Here is a 17,670-nt window from a genome sequence, read left to right as displayed (position 1 = left end):
AAGCCTAATATAGGATAACTTGTGCTTCAGTTTTTCTTGTCGCTCTCCCAATTTAAATCCCCGATAGGTTAGTTCTCGGAATCTGTAAAACAACAAGAAATTGTATGATGAGCTAGACAGCCCAGTAAGTAATAAACACCTTAACTAGTCAATTCATATAATACATAAAATATAAATACAAATTACGATGAATCAACATAATAACATAATCAATTTCTTTTCAAGCACAAATTCATTAAAATTCGTATTTTTTAAAATATCTATATACATAATCATAAATCTGATTCGAAACAAATCACATTCATCACATCAGCCTTTAACTACGACCACACTTATACCCTGTGGCTAGGCCAGAAATAGAACCGCACTTATACCCTGTGGAGTGGGCCAGAATACCGCACTTATACCCTGCGGAGTGAGCCAGAATACCACACTTATACTCTGTAGTGGGGCCAGAATTGCCAATGCATAACCCCCTATTGGCAGGGTCCGGAACATAGCCAGGCTGAGAGTTTTAAATCTGATGCACATCAAAATTCTTTTTGTAACATAATAGATATATCATAGTCCGATCTAAATATGCATACACGATGCAAGAATAGTAAATATATCCGAAAAATATTATTCCAGTTCATATATCCATTTTTCATTCAAATCATCATCTCGTAAAATTCATAAATCACATATAAATTCATTAACAATTTATTCGATGCAAAAATAATATTATATAAATGAAGAGTCTGGAGAAGGCAGTTCATTACTTACATTGAACGCAATCTAATTAATCTCACAAATCCCTCGCAGAACCTAACATCCAAAAATCATATTTTTCTTTTAAAATTTATCACAATATATATATAAAACTTAAATCTTAATATCCTTCCATGGCTGGCCCTGCAGGAGTGCCTAGCACCCCAAGTTTGGGTTCATACCCACAAACCACCCTCTTTCTTTATTATTATTAAATTATTTTCCTTTTCTTTTCTCTTTTTTTTCTTTCTTCTTTTCTCCTTTCTTTTTCCTTCTTTTCTTTTTCTTCTTTCTTCTTTTCTCTCCCGACTCCCCTTTCTCCTTTGGCGAAACAGGGGAACCGTGCCCCCTGCCGCCCCCTTCTTCTTCTCTCTCGGTCGATCCGAAGGGCGGCCGCGATGGCCGGCCCTGGCAGCAACAGGAGGTGGTGGAGCAAGCCCAGTCACCCCCGGCGACTGGCGGCGGCGAGCATGCCGACGGCTAGAGCCGAAGCCGTTTTGGACCCAAATCCGACGATTGGCCGGCTCCAATACACAACACGTCATGGCCAAGCATCAAAAGAGGAGGAGAAGAAGGCGAGGGACTCTTACCTCAGCCCCGACGAAGATCCGGCGCCTCTCTTCTTCTCCGGCGGCAATGGAAGAAGAAAGCCACTCAACGGCCCCCCCCCTCTCTCTCTCTCTCTCTCTCTCTCTCTCTCTCTCTCTCTCTCTCTCTCTCTCTCTCTCTCTCTCTCTCTCTCTCTCTCTCTCTCTCTCTCTCTGGCAACACGAATAAGAATCCCCCCCTTCTCCCTCTTCTTGGTGTGTCGGCTCTCCTTGGTGGCCTTAAGGAGAAGGAGAGGAAGCCCTAAAAACAGGGCTTCCTTCTTCTTCGGGATGGAAGGAATTCCATCATGTTGCCTCACGTGCAACGGGACTGGGCCCGATCCAACGCACGTAAGACCAAGGTTTGGGACTGGGCCGGTCAAATGGACCGAGCCCAGTTCCAGGGTCTCACATTAACCAACGATGCAGCGACATACTCGGGTTTGAGGATATGCATTTTACAATAACAATCATGGCACAAGTCATATTGACTCTCCGAGACTCGATTTCCTTTGATTGCAACATGGTTTACTTTAATACAAGACATATCAAAAGCTAGGTTTTGTCCTTACCCAACTAAAAATATTTTGCTAGGCATATATATACAATACATTTGATTCACCAAATTTTCAAGACAATGACTGCTATCAAGCTGGGTGTTTCTTTTTGAGATATATCAACAATCATAATTTCTATGCATTCCATCTAGATGCATGACTCAAATCTAGATTTTTTTTCCCCCTCAGTGTTTAAGCTTAATACATTTTGATTAATTTTTGGATGCCTAGAAGATTTATGACCAAGCTATGAAGAACAGGCAGAACTACCTTAAAACTCATTGGGTTGCTTAGTAGGTATGAAATATGGGAACAATTAGATAATTAACCATGCAGTGGCATATGACAAGTTGCCAAACTAGTAAACTTTAAAATCCTCCATTTGCATTGTGAGCAAGGTTGCATAGTTTTAAGACAAGTTTTTGCTCTTTTTTCTCTGGTTTGCACAAGGGCACCAGCCAACATGGTTGGTATGCAAGGCTTTTCAATGACATCCATGAAAGATATTTAGGAGACACGACAAGTACCCTCTTTTGTCATTCTTAATCGGTTCTAGCAAAACACTTTGACTGCAAACCTTTAGGTCAAGTGAACTAGCAAAACTGTAAAGAGTTTACTAATATTATGGAACTCCTGTTTGCGGAGAAATCCATCAACGTATTATATATCAATTGACAGAAACATGATAAAATTATATCCTACATGGCATGTACCATATGGCCATGCATGCTGCTAATTACAGCCGCTCGTTCTTATTCTGCTAACTAAAAAAACGAGCGGTTGTGATTGATAGCGTGCACCTCCATATAGTGTACACCCTATAGGATATAATTTCTTCAGAAACAATTGGCTACGCTGAAATAATAGACGAGGCAGGTTCCTCCTACCACGAGGTTGGCTATCCTCTCAAATCATTGTTTTGATAAAAATATTGTTACTCACACCTAACATTCATGCTTCAAAATTGCCCCAAATTATTCTGATAACAAATGCTGCACCATTTTCGGGCCGGAGAACTAAATTTTCCTTCCAAATTGAAAAGGAAATTAAAATTTCAAGACACTAATTATGCAGCATCTAGTTATGGCCTACAAGGATGTAGCAGATCGAATATGAATAATGTCATAAATTTTAGTTACCAGCAAAATCATTAAGACATTTAATGGTTTGCAACTATAAAGTTTAGATCATATATCATATTTAAATGGAAAACAAATATAATGTTAAACAAATAAGTAGCAAACACAATTACACTTTGACATAGTTGCAATGCAAATAGCGATTGTTATAACCACAAGATAACATCACTCTTTTGTTCACAACACAGGCTTGATGACCATGAACAGCCCTTAGAGAGAGAGAGAGAGAGGGGGGGGGGGGGGGGGGGGGGGGGGGGGGGGGGGGGGGTTAACAAGGAGCACACATATTTGACCCTTGAAAGGACCACATGTTTATCATGCTATGCTTTTTATAACTCCCCTTTCTTTGCCAACTTATTAATCTATTCCAATCCCCTTGACCCAATGATTGGATTGAGACCCATGCAGTAGAAAAATATTAACAAAGAACCGGGATGGAGCAAAGCAGCCCTTCAGTTGGACAGCCATCAGTGTTATATGTCGACATGTCCAAATAAAAGTTGTGGCCAAGATTGGAGATTAGTTCATATTGGATTAGAACAAAACAGCTAGTAGAAGAGTCATTGGTGTCCACATTCATAGGGAGACATCCATAACAGTGGACAAGTCAAAGTTGGATCCAGTCTAACTTAATCCAGAACAACGTGGAACAGGGGGCTTTTATATATATATGTGTGTGTGTGTGTGTGGTTCTCAGATGCACCACCAAAATTTAAGAACATATAAAATTATCTGATGGTGAAACATCCTGACTTTGTTCATCTCCAAATAATTCTATCCTGATCAGTGGAAGGCACTAAGAAGCTAAGAATTTCCACCAATTCCCTACAATCTACAGTAAGTTCATCAGATATTGTCCTTCTAAACTTTAACTCCCAGTTGACACCATTAAGTTCTAAAGCACATTGATCTCATTGAGAAGAGAACAAGACAATCATGTATTCATGTACGACCCAGCCCTTTAAACAATTGGGCCTGGTCCATTTGACCGGCCCAATTGAATTTGGCCCTAAACACCAAAACAAAGAGAGGTCCATTTGATTCCGCACGTGCGACTCAGGAGTTTTCTTCCTCTCGACTTCATCGGAAGGAATCCGACCAAGGGCCGGATTCCAGCCTTCCTCGAGCCTATTTAGAGCCCTCTGATCCTTTTTTTGATCTCACTGGAGAGCTTAAGTCCCTCGATCGGAGCCGTCGCCGGAATCTCTGTTCTCTTTCCTCTCCAATTGCTAGCTGTCTTTTTGCATTGCAGCGACGGCCAAGCTTCGCCGGAATCATAGGTATGAACCTTAATCTTCTAATTTTCTTTTTCCTTGTTCATAGGCCTCATTTTTAGTCAAGTCTTTGTCGGAAAAATCCGAGAATAAAAGGCCCCATTAATCTTTTGTTTTTAGATCTAAAAACCCCGGCTGTTCTTCCTTTTGCCGGCCTCCTCTGCTACCGGCGCTTGTCGCTGGAGAAGGGGGATTGTCCCTTTGATGCCTTGGGCCGTCATCGGAGCCCCACCGTTGGAGACCTTGAAGGAAGAAAGAGAGGGGCTGAAACCCCTATTTTCGGCCCTTTCTTTCTCTTCTTTTCACCGTCGGCCCTTGCTCGTCGCGTCGGCTGCCGAGGTTGGCCAAGCTGCCTCTTATCACCATCGGGGCTGCCGAGGTTGGTCGAGCTGCCTCCTATCGCTCGCTGTCAGGGCTGGCCACCACAGCCACCCATAGATCTGATCATGAAGGAAGGGAGAGACGAATCCCTTGTTTCAGAAGGAAGAAGAGAGTTTTCTCTCCTCTCCTCTCGCCTTCCTCCTCTCTCCTCTCTCTAATTCTGCCATCATTTCTCTCTCTTGATTCATGGCCAGATATGATGATCAATCTAGGATGGCCCGTGCCACTATGACGAACCAAACCTAAACCTCTGACTGAACCCGAGCTGAGATTCTCTCTCCTCTCCCTCTTTCTCTCTAGACATGCTTAGGCATTCTAGTGTAAGCTTTGCTTTTCTTATTACTTGGATTTACGTTGACCTAGTTTGGAAATCCTGAACAACCTTGATATCCGAGCGGTAGATCGGCCCATTACTTCAGCCTCAGCTAGATTTTTTGAAATTTGGCCACTATTGATCTTCACTTGATCAATTCAATTTATCTTGTTCAGACCGACCTAGGTAGTCATGCACTGTCACCTGATCAACCTGATTTGGGGGCATAGAACCGTTTTTCAGTAGTATTTGATTTTGACTTCGATTGACTTTTGGAATGATGATAAAATTTATGATATTTTAATTATATTAAAATAGGTACACCGAACCCGTGTAACTGAAGTAGAATTTTGAAGTGATAAGAGGTAAATAACCTAATGCTTCAAAGTGTATTTTCCAAATTTTTGGTAAAATGATAATTATTTGATTAAATATTAATTATATATTTGTTTTATACTTAGTTAAACGGGTCAGTCATGTTAATGTTATGATTATTTTATTATAGTACATTTAGCATATCATTTATTTTGATAATGTCGAGGAAGCCATTGAGTCCAATAGTCATTGATCCACCCAAACTAGTATAGTATTTACAATTTGCTTGGGATAACCGCTAGTTACTATAAGAGAATAGTAAGGGCAGAGCTGCTCCACCCGAAGTAGGGACAAGGGGCAAACCAATAGCATATCTTCCATCTGATTCAGAAGATAAGACCACAGTTTGAACTCGAACTATGAATGACAGAGTACCTTTTTCCCTCTTGCTTCAAAGGCAGAACTGAGACACATCCATAGGAAGCTGCTTTGACCCTTCCAGTTGATCGGTAAGAGAGCACACACGAACTGAGATTGAGGAAGTCGATGCGATGGCAAAATGTGCTATATGCTATGTTATGAAATCTAAAAATGTGACTTAGGCAAATCATAAAAAAATTATTTTATAAATATGCATTCTCAGCATGGCTATGATCTGTTCTAGCCCCACCAATGAGGATTATTTGTTGGCCTTGTCGACTTGTAATCTATGAGAAATTGGTTTCGACACCTCACTATCGATGATTAGAATAGTGATTTTTGGGACACCATGCCACCAGTGATTAAGAATAGTAGTTTTTGGCACTTTGTGCATTCTGACCCATGTCATCGGGTTATGTGACCATAGCTTGATTTCTGATTTCTAAGTTCTGTTTCTAGCATTTCTTGTGAAAACTATAGTATGTTTCAAAAAAAACTGCATTATTCGAGAAATGATTTATTTCCTAGTCAATATTTTATGCTTTTAACTAAATTATTTGGCATGCTTTGACCCGACTTTGGTCTACCATATAAGTATGCGATGTCTGTTCCACTCCGAATTTGGGGCAGGATAGATTTAGTGGTATTGGAGCTTAGGTTTAAGATGACTGGTGATTGTGATTGAAATAGTCATATCGGAGCTTAACTTTTAGGATTGTTAGGGTTCGTTAGAAAGTTTGAGAGACGGGTAGGAATTAGGCAATTTGACAAATGTCTTTATTTTTGTTATTGAAAAATTTGTGTTATCTTATGTGAATTTTATTTGAGACGCTTAATGAAATCAGAATGCTAGCTAACCAAGCTCATAGCCAAAGTATAAGTAAGCTATTTTGAGAGTTTTCTCAGTTTAGCAACTTGTATTTCAAGTTATGATTAATTAGATTTTGACTAAATTAAGTGAAGAAATATTAGTCATGGAATACTATCGCACAATGTAATTTATTGGTTAATTTGGACGTTCATTTTGATATGGAGGTACACTATGATATTACTTTTAGCTTGAAATTAATTATTTCAATGGCAAGTTAGGATCCATTCATAGAAAGTTGTTTAAGATTTGAGCTTTGAAAGATTTTTATGATACCTAATTGGAATATTCTTGGAGGTTTGAACATGTATGTGGATTATGAATGAAACTCTTATGTTGATGAAAAATATGCTTGGATATATTGCAAATAGGTTATTTTCTTATTGAAGAATTAATTGGAGATTGTAAAGTATTCATCTTGGTGGAATTATTAATAATGTTAATTATTGTCTTTGGATCTAAATAATAGATCTTATCTACTTCTATTGGAGACTATGTGATGTATATGAAACTTCAATTCAAAGTTTAGATTTATAAGTTGATCTAGGGTCTTTTGTCAATATTGTTGAGGTTTCTGATGAAATCTATATTCGCATGAAGAATTTGAATTTTAGAGGCTTACCTGGTTCTGATGGAAGATTTTTGATAAATGCTAAAGATTTTGATAAAGAAAACTATAGGAACTATAGGAGAGATAATTGAGTCGGCTTTACTCATTTGTGTTGATTTAAAACCTCCTAATTTGGTGGAGCATTAAGAAAATTCGTCTAGTTATTTTTACTTTGAGTTTGCCTTGGAATCGTCTAGTTGAACTGATAAGAGAATTTATATTCAATTATAGTAACTAGCCTATATGAGGGTTTTGAATGTATCGATTGACTTGAGGGTAAATCTACATGGATGTGCTCAAGGTAAATTAAGGGATGAGAATCAAAAGTTCCTTTTGGGCTTTACCTGAAAATTAAAATTTTGAATCTCTTTAGTTCATAATATAAGCAGTATTTTGATCAAAAGTTATTAGTGAATTTAAAGAATTTTGGTGGTTTGAATCAGAGTGCGCAACAAAAATGTAGTGGTCTGAATTATTTTTCTAAGTTGGTCAGAAGTATTATCCCTTTGATTCATGATGAGAGTACAAAAGTAAAATTTTCATATTATCTTAATTAGTATTATAGCTAATCTTTATTAATAAAATTAATTAATTAATGTTTTATTTGTGTCTGAGTGCATGTAATTCAAAAGACCCAATAATGCTGGATTTGAGCTCAATGCCTGGAAGCCCGTGCTCAACAAATCCCTAGCGTCTCATCTGAGCCTCACGTTGCCCGTCATCCGCATGCAATCCATATCACTGCGTCCAGCTGATTCAGCCAGCATTAGTGCCCGCGTCATGAAGATCCCAGCTCATCCACGTCGCCTCCGCGTATTCCACGCCTATATGGAAAGTCCAGACATTTTTTTCGTTCGCTCGTCCCATACATCTAAATTCACAAAAGCCATCCACAAATCCAACCGTCCGTGACCTCCCAGCACATGCAATCGGTTCATCCATCCCACTTCCTCTGTTTCGAAACAGAGCTTTCAGCATCAAACCGTCCCAGCCAAGAATTCCCAACGTCAATGTCTTCCGAAGCCAAACAGTCCGCGTTTCAGCCGCATTCCATTCTCCCCATCAGCCACCTGAGGAGTCTTCTCAATTTCCCAATAGTCCATGAAGCATCCCAAGTCTTCGTGGCATCTCATCCGCGTTCCAGCGGAAGAGTCCCAAGCATTTGTGGCGACGCGTTGCTTTCGGATCTCCCAGCCACACCGCTGAAGGTGTCTATAAAAGGAGTTGGGAGAGGCGAGAGGGGAGGAGGGAGGGGAGGCCACGGATCAGGAGTGGATCGACGGAGGCCATTCGGGAAGAGGAGGAGGCCAGCAGCGACGGAAGAGGAAGGAAGCCAATCGTCTGCATCTTCTCTTCCGATCCATCTTCTCAGCCGGTGGAGAGAAGGAGGAGAGGCCAGAAAGGAGAGAGGTGACCAGGGGGCCACGATTCATCATCCTTCCGGTGGACCAAAGGGGAGAAACCAGCTGGCGAGGAAGGAGAGAAGTCATCCGGTGGAGGAAAGGGAAGAAGCAAGGAAAGGAAAAGAAACAGAGTGCTCTGTTTCTGAATAAAAAGGAGAAAGGATTTATGTTTATTTTAACTTATTCGTTGCTAATCCTTTTTATAAAATTGCTTCCATCTCATATGAGTAGCTAAATATCTTTTAGCTAAGGCTAAGAAAAAGCCTAGCATTTTCTTCATGTATTTCATTTAATCATCAATGGGATTTTAATGTTTTTGATTTGATTTATGGTGCCGTAAATTTATAGAAATTATTTCAAACTTATATATTTTTTTGATTTGTTATTTCTCCCGGGTATAACAGATGCTTAGAAATCCCTGTAGTTTAAAATAAAATTACTGTAATGCTGCCCAAAAAAACTAAATCTATTTTATTATGATTAATAGATGAATTTAAGAAAAGCATGATGAAGTGTTAGGCTGAATCCTGATGCCTTAGTTATATCCTTGTCAATTCTAATATTATTTAGCCTTTAGTTTTTGTTCACTGTCAAATCCCTGTGGATTCGATCTCAGACTCACCGAGAATATTACTTTGCTACACCCTATACTTGGGGTATCCTACGTTTAATTTCTCTTTTAAAAGAGCAAGATTAAAGTCGTAGCAAGTTTTTGGCGCCGTTGCCGGGGATTTGCAACGTGCGAACGAGAACAAGGCTGCAAATTTTAATTTTTAATTTCTAGTTCTTCAATTTTTCTTTATTTTTAACACGGCTGAAATTTTAAATCTTTACAGATTCAAAGGCGACACAAAGCAGGACCAGTAACGAGGAAGATCAAGATCACATTTTTGGATTTCCGGAGTGAACGAACTCCGGCCGTGAGTATTTAAATTAATTTTCCTATTTTGTTCATACTAGTCCTATTTTAATAATTCCTATATTAAAATTTTACTCTTGTTAAAAAAAAATATAATAAAAAATAAATTAAAAATAAAAAAATAATTTAGCTAGTTTGCTTGATCAACTATTCAAATGCAATTTAATGTCATGACATAAAATGTTAAAAATCTTGTTGATTGTTGCATATAGTATAAAGCATTTGCATAAAATAATCTAAGGGCTGAACTCATTAAAAAGATAAGGTCGGGATTTCATCACTCGTCCTTAGCCCAAAAATCATCCCAGTGCATCAATATCCTAAGCCTAATTAAAATCAACTAGACGTTGGCCCCTAAGGATATTCGAGCTCAATAGGACGAAGACCACTGAAAGTTGCACCAATTTCGCTTTGTGGCCCGGTCGATGTCTAGGCAAGCTTTGTCCCTCTAAGTGATTGAAGGGAGACAGTTTCTGTTCGAGGAAAGTGGGTTTTAAGTGGGACCTTTGCTACACGCATCGTGACCCCTCCACTTACTTGGGAGCTTACCTGGTCGACTAAGGTTACTAGACCGGATTGGAGGCTTAAGTGTCCTCTTTAAACCAGTTAGGACCTGTTTAGAAATTTTAGGAAAACATTAGAAATTGTTGGGTGATGTTTTAATGCTTGTTTAATTTTAATTAAATTTTTTTTGTTAGAGTGATTGTTTAGATCTCTTTAGGTTGTACTTGTATTAATATATATATATATATATATAAATATAAAATAAAATAAAATTTCAGTATATGCTGTTGTGGGAGAGAGATAAAACGAATAGATTATTTCGAGTTGAATCAAGAGATAAAAATTTAATTGTTCAAAATTCAAATAATCAAATGGAAGATAATGGTAGTAATCAGGGAGATAATGAAGTTCAAGATGACTTACCTATTAGAATGCTTCGTGATTATCTACAACCCACTAGGACCAGTACTCCATCTTGTATGGTTATTCCTACTGCTGCGGGAGCTTTTGACATGAAACCAGGAATAATCCAATTACTCCCAATGTTTCACGAACTTGATTCTGAAAGTCCCTATTTGCTTCTGAAAGAATTTGATGAAGTGTGTTCAACACTTCATTTCAATGATGTCACTGAAGAGGTAGTTAAACTTAAGTTATTTCCTTTTTCTTTTAAAGAAAACGCTAAGTCATGGTTACACTCCTTAAGGCCTAGGACCATAGCTACCTGGCAAGAAATGACACGAGAATTTTTAAAGAAATTCTTCCCAACACATAAAACAAACACACTTAGAAGAAATATCATGAACTTTGCACAAAAAGATGGAGAAACATTTTTTCAGTGTTGGGAAAGATTTAAGGACCTTCTGCTTACTTGCCCACATCATGGATATGAAATTTAGAGGGTCATTAGTTTCTTTTATGATGGTTTATCCTCCAATATGAGACAATTTGTAGAAATGATGTGTAACGGTGAATTCATGAGTAAGGAACCAAATGAAGCCTGGGATTATTTTGATCTTTTAGCAGAAAATGCACAAGCTTGGGATACAACGGATAAAAATGAAAAATCTAAAATAGCACCTAATGCAAAAGGAGGAATATATCTTATTAAAGATGATAATGATGTCAATGTAAAAATTGCTAATCTGACTAGGAAGGTTGAAGCCATGGAATTAAGCAAAGCCAATATAGGAAAAGCACAAACTATTATTGAAAGTATATGTGGAATTTGCGAGAGTAATGTACATGTGACCAAGGATTGTCCTACAATCCCTGCTTTTCAAGAAGTGTTACATGATCAAGCAAATTTCACCACTACTTATAAAAGACCATTTTCAGAAACATATAATCCTAATTGGCGGAACCATCCTAACTTTAGTTGGAGACATGGACCCACTGCCAATGAATCTCAAGGAAATTCTGTTCCTACTCCTTATGTGCCACCACATAGGAAATCTCTTGAAGATACTTTGCAAACCTTCATGCAAGGGTAGACTCAAATAAATCAGAATACCATGCAATCACTCCAAGAACTTAAAAATTCTGTAGGTAGAATTGAGGCTCAACTCAATGTTAGGGAAAAAGGGACATTTCCAGCCCAACCTCAATCTAACCCAAAGGGTCAACATGAGGTCCATGAAGCAAGTTCATCCCAACCAAAATTTGAACAAGTTAAGTCTGTCACAACCCTTCGTAGCGGAAAAATAATTAACAAAGAAATTCCGATAAAAGATGACAAACATGAAAAATCTATTGAAAAGAAGGATGAAGATGATAATGAACAAGATGATCCAATACCCCATCACAAGATAGTTGCTCCATTCCCTCAACGCTTGCTTGCAGCTAAAAAGGGAATACCTGACCAAGAAATTCTGAAAATCTTTAAACAAGTAAAGATTAATATTCCTTTATTAGATGCCATTAAGCAGATCCCATCTTATGCCAAATTTTTAAAAGATCTTTGTACCATAAAGCGGAAGCTTTACGTACAAAAGAAAGCTTTTCTAACTGAACAGGTGAGTGCTATTCTCAAACACAACACCCCACCTAAATATAAAGATCCTGGTTGTCCTACCATATCTTGCATCATAGGAAACTTCAGGATACAACGAGCCCTTCTTGATTTAGGTGCAAGTGTTAACTTACTGCCTTATTCAGTTTATGAATAGTTAGGACTTGGTGAATTAAAACCCACCAAGGTTACTCTCCAACTTGCCGATCGATCTATAAAGATACCAAGAGGAGTAGTCGAGGATGTACTTGTCCAAATTGATAAATTCTATTTTCCAGTCGACTTCATAGTATTAGATACCCAGCCTGTCATGAACTGTACCACTCCAATACCTGTCATCTTAGGCCGCCCATTTCTAGCTACTTCCAATGCTTTGATCAACTGTCGAAATGGAATAATGAAAATGTCATTCGAAAATATGACTACAGATTTTAATATATTTAACATTTGTAAACAACCCGATAATGACAACGAAAATGATGAAATTCATGGAGTTAATCTAATCGACTCCATTGTAGAAGATGCTCTTGTCCCATCTCTTTCTTCTGATCCTTTAGAAACATGCCTAACTCATTTCGGAAATACAGATATCAACCAAAACTTTAGAGAAATCAGTGCTATATTATGTTCAGCTCCTTTGTTGGATACAGATAGGTGGAAATCTCGTTTTGAAGAATTGCCCACACGCAACAATAGTCCTTTACCATCTAGTATTCAAGCACCTAAACTTGAGTTAAAGCCTTTGCCATCTGAGCTCAAGTATGCATACCTTGGTCAAGAAGAGACTTTTCCTGGGATCATATCATCCCAACTCGAACAAAGTCAAGAACTAAAATTATTAGAAATTCTCAAAGAGCATAAGGGAGCAATAGGGTGGACAATTGCTGATATCAAGGGAATTAGTCCCTCAATTTGCACTCATAGAATCCACCTAGAAGCTGATGCCAAACCTTCTTGTCAACCTCAACGTCGATTGAACCCAAACATGAAGGATGTGGTTAGGGCAGAAGTTCTAAAACTTCTAGATGCGGGTATGATCTACCCAATTTCAGATAGTAAATGGGTAAGTCCAACACAAGTGGTCCCGAAAAAATCTGGTGTTACTGTAGTTAAAAATGCCAACAATAAATTAGTTCCAACTAGGGTCCCCACTAGTTGGCGTGTATGCATTGACTATAGAAAACTTAATTCTGTCACAAGAAAGGATCACTTTCCTCTACCTTTTCTTGATCAAATCTTAGAAAGGTTGGCAGGTCATAAATTTTATTGCTTCCTAGATGGTTATTCAGGTTACAACCAAATTGCAATTGATCCTGAAGATCAGGAAAAGACCACTTTTACATGTCCTTTCGGCACATTTGCTTACAAGAGAATGCCTTTTGGATTATGTAATGCTCCTGCAACCTTCCAAAGATGCATGCTCAGTATTTTCTCTGATATGGTTGAGCGCTTTTTGGAAGTCTTCATGGATGATTTTTCGGTTTTCGGCTCCTCTTTTGAAAACTGTGTGGACCATTTAAAGCTAGTCTTAATTCGGTGTGAGGAGAAAAATCTAATCTTAAACTGGGAAAAGTGCCATTTCATGGTAACTAGGGGAATTGTTCTCGGGCATGCCATTTCATCTGAAGGAATTGAAGTAGACAAGGCTAAAATTGACTTAATTGCTAATTTACCCAACCCAAAAACTATCAAAGATATACGCTCATTTTTGGGTCATGCAGGATTTTATAGGAGATTCATTAAAGATTTTAGCTCAATATCTAAACCCTTATGTAATCTCCTTCAAAAGGAAACCCAATTTGTGTGGTCTGAAAAATGTCAAAGAGCTTTTGATAAACTTAAAAGCTTGCTGACCTCTGCTCCCATCATGCAACCACCCGACTGGTCGCTTCCTTTTGAAATTATGTGTGATGCTAGTGAATATGCAGTTGGGGTAGTTCTAGGGCAAAGAAAAGAAAGGAAACCTTATATTATCTACTATGCAAGTAAGACTTTAAATAGTGCACAAATGAATTACACCACTACGGAAAAAGAACTACTCGCCATAGTATTTGTATTAGACAAATTTAGGTCTTACTTGATTGGATCCAAAATCATTATCTACATTGACCACGCTGCCCTTAAGTACCTTCTTTCAAAAAAGGATGCTAAGGCGCGTTTGCTTAGGTGGATCCTTCTACTCCAAGAATTTTTTCTAGAAATAAGAGATAAAAAGGGGGTAGAGAATGTAGTGGCTGATCACTTGTCCTGTCTCATTCTTCCAGATTCCATAGACAATTCACCCATAAGAGACACTTTTCCTGATGAACAACTCTTTGGGATCACGTCGTCACCCTGGTTTGCAGACATTGCAAACTTTCTTGTCACGGGTGAACTTCCGATTCATTGGAATAAATAGGACAAAAGAAAATTTCTGACCGAAATAAAAAATTTCTTCTGGGATGATCCTTATCTTTTCAAATACTGCCCAGACCAAATTATTAGGAGATGTGTACCTAATGACGAATTTATTAGTGTCATTTCCTTTTGTCATTCTGAAGCTTGCGGTGGTCATTTCTCTACTAAGAAAACAGCTGCAAAAATTTTACAGTGCGGTTTCTATTGGCCCACCTTGTTCAAAGATTCCCATAACTTTTGCAAAGCTTGTGAGCGTTGTCAAAAGTTAGGTGGGATAACTCGTAGAAATATGATGCCCCTCAACCCAATTTTAATTATCGAAATATTTGATTGTTGGGGAATAGATTTTATGGGTCCATTTCCTCCTTCATTCGGAAATTTGTACATTTTAGTAGCTGTAGATTATGTCTCCAAATGGATTGAGGCAATTCCTTGTAAGCATAATGACCATAAAACTGTTTTAAAATTTTTAAAAGAAAACATTCTTTCCAAATTTGGAACGCCTCGAGCCATTATCAGTGATGGGGGTTCACACTTCTGTAATAAGCCTTTTGAGGCTTTAATGCGAAAATATGGGATCACCCATAAAGTCGCCATCCCTTATCATCCACAAACAAGTGGACAAGTTGAAGTATCCAATCGATCAATTAAGAATATTCTTGAAAAAACGGTTAACCCAAATCGCAAAGACTGGTCTTTGCGTTTAACTGATGCACTTTGGGCTTATCGTACTGCTTTTAAAAGCCCGATTGGTATGTCTTCGTACCGTCTTATTTTTGGCAAACCGTGTCACTTACCTGTGGAATTGGAGCATAGGGCCTACTGGGCTATTAAGAGATTTAATTTTGATATGGATAAGGCTAGTTCACTACGCAAACTTCAACTTAATGAACTAGAGGAAATCAGGAATGAAGCATATGAGAATGCTCGAATTTATAAGAACAAAATGAAAGTCTTTCATGATAGAAATATTATAAGGAAAACATTTGAGCCTTCCCAGAAAGTTCTATTGTATAATTCAAGACTTCATTTATTTCCAGAAAAATTGAGATCTAGGTGGACTGGCCCGTTTATAGTTAAAACTGTTTATCCGTATGAAACCGTTGAGATAGAAAATCCAAACACCGGTAATATTTTCAAAGTAAATGGCCAACGTTTGAAGTTATTTTTAGAAAACTTTACCCCAGAGGTTGAATCGACCAATCTGGGAGATCCTGTTTATCAGGATTGATCTCTATATCTGCTAGAGATCCTCTGTTTGTATCATAATTTGTCTTTCTTTCATTTTCTGTTAATATGACAATTGGAGAGCAACAACAGTATGCAGTCATTCTATCAGGTAAATTCTCACCTTCAGCCTTATTATCCTTCATACAATCATTAATGCCATATTTCATGCATTCATGTTGCAACATTGGGGACAATGTTGAAATTAAGTTGGGGGGAGAGCTTACTGTATTTTTCTATATATTATACCAATTGTCATATCTTTCAAAAAAAAAAAATTTATTAAATATATATATATATATATATAAATAAATAATAATAATTTTTTTCATAGAATTAAACATGTGCAGCTATTAAGACAAGGAGCACATTATGAATTATTAGAGACCTATTATTAGATCCCACACAAGTATTCAATGACAATAGGAAGGTCTCAGGAGTTCACTTGTGTTACCTATTTGTTTGTTGAGCTTATTCGCAAGAGAAGTACGAGTGTCCTTGTCCTAAAGTTCATGATTTGGTTTTCACATAAAGATAGAGTTTGAAATTCCCCGCTAGATCACCTAGGTGCCTTATGTTCTGACCTTGGTTGACCTATAGTCACAATACAGTCACGTTAAATAAAAAAAAGAAGAGAGAAATAATACAGTTTATCTTCACTAAGTAACCGTGCCTCTTGCCTACAAAGCAGCGAGTGTTCGCGTAAAAAGGTGAAAATGACTGAAATAAGTGACTAGTCTGGCCTCGTGGCGTAGCCTGGTTCGAGTAATTAAGTCCGAGGGGTGTTTCACCTAATGCCTTGAGCCAACTGGATCAAGAGTCATTGACCCAAAGCTCGCTACATGGACCTTACTAGAGCCTAATGGAGTTGGACTGTTGTAGTCACATTATACATTAAAATATATATATATATATATATATATATATATATATATATATATTTTAAACATGAGTGGGTTAGTTAAACTAAAACCAAGTGACATGTGGATGACTGGTTTGACTCCATTGTTTTAGAACTATGTGTACCTGGGATGTCTAGTTGGGATTGATAGCTTCATTTTTATATGCAAACCATTCTGGACAAATAACATGTGATATTCGGAAAATTTAGTAGGTCGGAAGCTAACAAATGGTAGTTAACACTTCTGAATTTGAGTAGTGCATCTAGAACTCAAAGGGTACCCAATTGTGGTGGAGGTATAGGTATTCTGAAACGTCACATTTACATTTGCCTTAAGGGTTGCCATGTTTTAAAGTATCTTTTAACTTAAAAACGATGTTTGTGGGTAATATCACTGCAAACCCTCACGAGACAACACTCATCCACTAGGGTAACCTAAGGGTTTAACGGCTTGTTGCACATGCTAAGTGCAATCGTAATGCTCTACGAAAGTGAGTATTTATTTTAATTCATGCATATTGATATATATTAATAAAATAAACAATACTTTTGCACCCTCATTTTATCATTTTCACACTAAATTGCTAGAGACTAGCAATAAGCTAGTTGGGGAGTGTGATGAGAGTACAAAAGTAAAATTTTCATATTATCTTAATTAGTATTATAGCTAATCTTTATTAATAAAATTAATTAATTAATGTTTTATTTGTGTCTGAGTGCATGTAATTCAAAAGACCCAATAACGCTGGATTTGAGCTCAATGCCTAGAAGCTCGTGCTCAACAAATCCCTAGCGTCTCATCTGAGCCTTACGTTGCCCGTCATCCGCATGCAATCCATATCACTACGTCCAGCTGATTCAGCCAGCATTAGTGCCCGCGTCATGAAGATCCCAGCTCATCCACGTCGCCTCCGCGTATTCCACGCCTATATGGAAAGTCCAGACGTCTTTTTCGTTCGCTCGTCCTATACATCTAAATTCACAAAAGCCATCCACAAATCCAATCGTCCGTGACCTCCCAGCACATGCAATCGGTTCATCCATCCCACTTCCTCTATTTTGGAATAGAGCTTTCAGCATCAAACCGTCCCAGC

The 17,670-nt window shown here is 38.0% G+C and overlaps 1 non-coding gene across 1 annotated transcript; it reads right to left on the bottom strand.

Moving 5' to 3' along the window:
• Positions 1-10,822: 10,822 nt before the first annotated feature.
• On the bottom strand, positions 10,823-10,929 carry LOC113463630 (small nucleolar RNA R71). Its single transcript, XR_003388252.2, has one exon. It is a non-coding gene; the product is annotated as a small nucleolar RNA R71 (small nucleolar RNA).
• Between the last annotated feature and the right edge of the window lie 6,741 nt (positions 10,930-17,670).

Source organism: Phoenix dactylifera, chromosome 2 (genome assembly GCF_051530095.1).
Source record: "Phoenix dactylifera cultivar Ajwa chromosome 2, Ajwa_hap1_PhDact_Kaust_v1.1, whole genome shotgun sequence".
NCBI classification, from domain to species: domain Eukaryota; kingdom Viridiplantae; phylum Streptophyta; class Magnoliopsida; order Arecales; family Arecaceae; genus Phoenix; species Phoenix dactylifera.
The sequence above is the reverse complement of the archived record's forward strand: the minus strand, read 5'-3'. Positions and strand labels throughout refer to the sequence as shown.